This window comes from Triticum dicoccoides, chromosome 4A (genome assembly GCF_002162155.2).
Source record: "Triticum dicoccoides isolate Atlit2015 ecotype Zavitan chromosome 4A, WEW_v2.0, whole genome shotgun sequence".
Lineage (NCBI taxonomy): Eukaryota > Viridiplantae > Streptophyta > Magnoliopsida > Poales > Poaceae > Triticum > Triticum dicoccoides.
The window spans coordinates 142,429,967-142,436,433 of record NC_041386.1 but is presented as its reverse complement, the minus strand read 5'-3'; the positions used below and the strand labels follow the sequence as shown (position 1 = coordinate 142,436,433).

At 46.7% G+C, this 6,467-nt stretch overlaps 1 long non-coding RNA gene across 1 annotated transcript; it reads left to right on the top strand.

The window, feature by feature from the left end:
• Positions 1-1,807: 1,807 nt before the first annotated feature.
• Positions 1,808-3,422, top strand: LOC119288787. Its single transcript, XR_005141282.1, has 3 exons — positions 1,808-2,068; positions 2,148-2,608; positions 3,406-3,422. It is a non-coding gene; the product is annotated as an uncharacterized LOC119288787 (long non-coding RNA).
• Positions 3,423-6,467: the final 3,045 nt, after the last annotated feature.

The following is a 6,467-nucleotide window of genomic DNA, read 5'->3' as shown; positions in this document are numbered from 1 at the left end:
ACTTTGTTGAACCTATTTATTTTTTATAAAGATGGTCGTATGCATTGTTCTGATGCAGAGGCCGGAGAGTCCCTTTTTTGAAAAGAAACCTAGGTTACAATGGGAGAATTAACGGGACGTGAACAAGAAAACTGCTTTCATTACGATTGAGAATTTTATACTCTGACGATTAGGTACCTTCATCTCCCTGGACAAATAAATCTCCGTCGATTCCCTGCAAAAATCACACCAACCAATTCTGCTATCTTTCCTGTATCTATACTCTTCATACCGCACCGCCGGCCAAGCCTTCAAGGGTCCATTGCCGTTGGAGACGCGCACACTGCTGCCCTAATCCTTGATTGTGAATGCATCTGGTTTGTTTGACATCTCAGTCGAACGCCACCGCGTGTGGTGTCGTCGTCGCCTCGAAGGCGACGGCCCGCGTCCTTCTGGTTTGTCAGATCTCCGATGAGAACTACTCCTTCGGCAAGTCAGCTGACACTGGTCGAGATCTTCCAGCTCGCGGCCGGTGCACTCCCCAAGGCGCCCTCGTGGTGGTGATCCTGCACCAGCACCTGGTCATCAAACGGTTCTGTAGAGCTCGCTACGGCCTCCACCGCTCCATGGCGCGGACGCCAGCGCCGGGTACGCCTAAGCGTGGGTGGGCGACGCCGAGCACGAGTGCCCCGGCCAGTGCTCGTGTACGGCCCAATAGTATATGGAGTGATTTTGCACTGAAAGAGGGTCAGGTTTTCTTAATTTTTGCTAATCAGCTCATGCATTTGTATGCAAGGGAACACATAGCGATTGCACATGTATTTGTCTGCAATGAAAAACATAGCGAGTTGTTATCCATGAAGGATCACTATGATATAGTACCTTACATCCTCATAGTTGGTGAACTGAAACACAACTGCTATGCCGTAACTATAGCATCTAATTTATATTCTTACGCTTATTAGGCAGTAGGTAGTTACTCGATAAAATGGAAAAATATATTTTGTTTTGTATATACTTCGCCGTGGTCAATAGAAAATAATAAGACATGCATTTTTGATGTCCTAATGTTTGTGATCCTGAACCCAAATATTATTTGTAATTATATTATGTATATATATCTTCCCCTTAAGATTTTTCATGCGCATTATAGCCACCTTTTACAAATTCCCACCGCAACGCGTGGGGTGTCTTCTAGTTTTAGCTAGTTTTAAAGTGCACTGTCATCATTGTTTTCCTTTTTGAGTAAAATCCCTTGATTCTTTTTAGGGATCTATGGGTGATAGTGTGACGACCCGAGACCGACGCTTCAGACATCTTTCATGTTTTTCGTTATCGCCGTGTGTTTTTATTTGTTTGTTGCATTTCATTATAGCATCATGCGCATTGCATCTGCATGTTTTCATAAAGTTTGCATTAGTTCGTAGTTGTCGCGTCCCCCCTTGCCTTCGTTGACCGATCCGAGTCCAACCGGATTTTCGATTCCCTCTTGTCAAACCACCTAACCCCTCTTTGCTCGGTGCATCGACCCATCGTCCGTGTCCGAAACTCTCCCGAATCCGACCCAGACAGTCGTTACCGATGAGCCCGGATCATCTCCAAACATCCCTAAAATATCTTCAGTTCTTTATTAGACTATCCTAGCCTATTTTTTCTCCGGGCCGTCCGATTATGATGGGGGTCGTCCGATAGCAGTCTAACCCTAACCCCTATGATGTACCATCCATCCAAATCCCCCTCACCGCCGCCACTCTACCTCCCGCCTCGGGATCTCCTCCCGGTCCAGGTCCTTCCGGACCAATTCCCTTGTTTTCCGCCGCCACCTCTCGATCCTCATCCATCCTTCCCACAGCCATTCCTCATGCAACCGAGCTCCTCTCATTCCCCATGGACACGTCCGGCCTCCAGCTACCTTCGTCCAACGACGGCCAGGAGCCCCGCGAGCAGCAACTCTGCCCGAGCCGCTCATGTGCGCCTCCCTGCACGAGCTCCTCGACCTCGCCGCCGGCAGTAGCAGCAGCTGCACCCTCTCGGCGCCGCCTGCACCACGTCGACCCCGCCGGAGCTGCGTCAACCCGGTGACCCCCAAGTCCGATCTCGCGCCCCCTTCTTCCTTTTCCTCCCTGGCTTCCCTCTCCCTCACCCTTTCTCTGTTTCCCCATGGACAGGAGCTCTCCGTCTTGGTCTGAGCTCTCTCTCGAGGTCCCGTCGCAGTCGTCCTCTACAGTCGCTGCTCCGCCGCCTTGCCCGCTGGTCGCCGGCAGCCGCCTTCGTCCGCGGCCACAGAAGCCAGCAGCAGCGCTACCCCGTCCGAGCTACTTCGCCCGAGCACCCATGGAGAGGGCCTCCCGAGCCTCCTCGTGCGGCTCCACCTCGAGCTTCCCCGCCCCGGATCCAGCCGCCCCTGCTTCCCATCGCGCCTCCCCGCCTTGGATCCGGTCGTCCCCGCGACGTCCCTGCCGCCAAGTCCACGCCACGGCCTCTGCTTCCTCTTCATCGAGCAGGAGCTCTGCTTGACCCGCGTGCTTGGAGATCGAGCAGCTGCGCTCGTTCTCGAGAGCGTTGACTAGGCCCAGCCACAAGCCCCGCGGCCCAGCTCCCACCTCACCGACCGGGCCGAAACCCATGGGTGAGCAGCCCCCTCCAGCCCCTCTCCTGTACACTTTTGGCCCAGTCAGATTCGGCCCGATGTGGGTTTTTTCCTGCTGCGAATTTAGACATTATCCAGAGAACATCAGTTTTACAGAAAAGTCCTTCATGTTCATGCATTTAATATCTCACAAACCGTGCATCGGATTAAAATATTATATATATGTAAAATGCTTAGAATTTCATCTAGTTTCATAATATGCAACTTCCATCCATGTTTGAAATGCTTAAGTTGATGTTTGCATTAAATTTGCTCAAATGCCATTCTAAAATGATTTATTTCATAACTAAATAACCGTAGCTCCAGATTAAATAAATTATATATGTAACTTGCTTGGAAAAATGCATAGATTAACATGGTGGCATTACTTTGCATGTTTAGCAACTCTAAAATATGGTTTAGGGCAGAACAGTACCATAACCAAAAAATGCACATGGGGATTTTTCGGATTTGTTGTTTGTTATATGCGGCCCCATTTAAATTGCTTAGATAGTATAGTTTTGTTATGCTTCACCTCTTGCCATGTTTAACAACATTTAATATTGATGGGTAGCATAAACGGGAGTGAACTAAATGATTGCATGTGGTTATTCATCAATATGCAACTCGTTGCATATTGAGCTCCACTTGATTTGTAGTATTGTTTGTTGCACTTTGCCATGCCATGACTCATTAAATCGGACATGCATCATACTTGATTCTGCATCATGCCATGTTTATGTGATGGTTGTTTACCCTGTTGTTTGCTTCTTTCCCATGATGCTTCTTCTTGATAGTTCCGGTTATGTTGCGATTGTGAGGATTCGTTCGGTTATGTTGGTTCGTCTACTTCATGGATTCGGTCTTCTTCCTAGCGGAATTTCAGGCAAGATGACCGTCACCTTGGATCTCACTACTATCTTTGCTATGCTAGTTGTCTTGATGTTGTCGCTATGTCGCGCTACCCACCACTTGTTTATCAAGCCTCCCAAATTGCCCTGATAGCCTCTAACCTTTTCCACCATCCTAGCAAACCATTGTTTGGCTATGTTACCGCTTTGCTCAGCCCCTCTTATAGCGTTGCTAGTTGTAGGTGCAGTTGCAGGTTGTTCCATGTTGGGACATGGATATCATGGGATATCACAATATCTCTTATTTAATTAACGCATCTATATACTTGGTAAAGGGTGGAAGGCTCGGCCTTTTGCCTGGTGTTTTGTTCCACTTTTGTCGTCTTAGTTTTCGTCATACCGGTGTTATGTTCCTTGATTTTGCGTCCCTAACACGATGAGGGTTTATGGGCTCCTCTTGACAGTTCACTTTGAATAAAACTCTTCCAGCAAGGCCCAACATTGGTTTTACCATTTGCCCAACATAATAACTAAACTTGATAATTAATTAATTAGCATAGGGGGTCGCGTCCCCAAGGATTCTTTCAACATAATACAGGGGGCCCAGTGCTGATGGTGTTGGTCCCAAAACAGAGCCACTTGTGGTGCCGCCCCTTCACCTGGGGTATTTGGTTGCCGTACGTAGTGTTCATCCGGACGTGGCCTGAGACGAGATACACGTGGCTACTATCAGGGTGTCGGCACGCCGGGAGGTCTTGCTGGACTTGTTTTACCATTGTCGAAATGTCTTGTGCACCAGGATCCCGAGTCTGATCGGATGTCCCGCGATGGAGGATTGTCTCCGCGGATCATGAGCTTGTCATGGGCTAAGTTGGAACACCCCTGCAGGATTTAAACTTTCGAGAGCCGTGTCCCCGGTTATGTGGCAGATGGGAATTTTTAATATCCGGTTGTAGAGAACTTGACACCAGATCCGAATTAAAATACACCAACCGCGTGCGTAACCGTGACCGTATCTTTTCGAGTGAGTTCGAGGAGAGAACATGGTGGGGTTATGTTTGACTCGTAAGTAGTTCAGGATCACTTATTGATCATTACTAGTTCACGACCGTTATGCGTAGTAACTCTTCTTACTCTTGTACTCGTAAGTTAGCCACCATACAAATGCTTAGTGCTTGCTACAACCTCACCACTATCCATTCCATACCCATTAAGCTTTGGTAGTCTTGATACCCATGGTAATGGGATTGCTGAGTCCTCGTGGCTCACATATTACTACAACAACAGTTGCAGGTACGGGTAATGCGATGATCTGACGTGAGAGTGATGCTTGATTGCTTTTGGAGTTCTTCTTCTTCAATCAAGGGATTAGGTTCCGGGTCGGGGAGCCTGGGATTAGCAGGGTGGATGTCGTTCTTCTTTTTTGTTTGATTTCATCCGTAGTCGGATCCTGCTCTTCTGTATGACGATTGCTATGAATTGATGTATTGATGTATTCATGTTGTGGCTTGTGGAGAGTGTAAGTCTTTATCTTGTATTCTCATCTATTCAGTACATGGTATGTTGTAATGATATCCACCTTGCTATGCGCTCAAAATGCGGTTGTGCCCAGATCATAATTCATCACGTGATTGGGATAGAATCGCATCTTGGGCGCGACAGATAGCTCCCAACGGTTCACTCCTCTCGTTCTCGCCATACCGCTCCTGTTTCCTTGGAACCAACTAGAAATCCCTGCCAACAAGCTTTGAAACTGACAAAAGCTCTCCTAAATCATTCGTTCTCCATTGTCTTGCCTCCCGCTTTATGTCCCCAGTATGCTTGTCAATCTCTACCACACTACCATGCCTAGCCATCTCCACTCGGCCTTGTACGTGTACAACAGCAAAAAACTTCCGTTCCATGTAACATTAATCTTGTCAAGAGCCATTTCCTTACCGTAAAATATACTCATGTATGGTATGCTCATTTTATACTTTTCAAACAGTTTTTTGTGCAGTGTTGTTGGACCAAGGGTTGGTGTTTCTCTAAGTCAATCAATGATTGCATATGCCACTCACTTGGTCTTTGCTAATTTTGTTTGGGCCTTTCCCCTCCGCATGGACATGTGTGAACACTCGGGTTCAATTTGATTTGAAATAGAATGAAAAAAAAATATTAATTATACATTGTGATCAAGCCTGATTGTAATTAAAATTAAGACCGAGATGAATCAAATAAGGGGTCAATTTAATGTATAATATATGGATCATTTTACTTTTACGCATACTGGAGGCACGCAACCTCCACCTACACCTCTCGAATAGGCAATGGACCGTCAATCTTCTTGGCTCACTCTTATGAATCATAAAATCATTTTGAGTGTAAATCTAGTATGTCGTAACTCCATTCGACAGTCCTTCATTGATTTGAATATTGTTCCTGGAGTAAGTTGAGATTTTCATGTCCCACTCAATCGTTGGCATGTCATCCAATCGAGCAGGGTGGGTGGGCTCCTTCGGGTATTCTTCTTCCATTGCATGTTGGATGTATTTATCCACCAATTCAGTGTTGAGACACGCCGTACGCCACTCTAGCGTCAAATAATTTTTTTCCTACCGCGCAACTAAGATCATCCTGGTGGGGACATATCACTAGGTCGGCTTGACCACTAGACGTGCAGTCACTATAGCAGAAGTAGAGTTGGTGATGTATGTAGCCGACCAGCCGAGTCGTCTCCTCCTTGCGTAGTCGATCCCCCATGAATGATTCCTTCTGGATCCCTCAAATGGCTCGTTGCGGTTCCCTCAGACGGTTCGTCCTAGCACTGCAGATGCTATGCCTCCAAGGTATCTGATAACTGATACGTATCCAACGTATCTATAATTTTTGATTGTTCCATGCTATTATATTATCTGTTTTGGATGTTAATGGGCTTTATTTTACACTTTTATATTATTTTTGGGACTAACCTATTAACCCAAGGCCCAGTGCAAATTGTTGTTTTTTTTGCCTATTTCAGTGTTTCG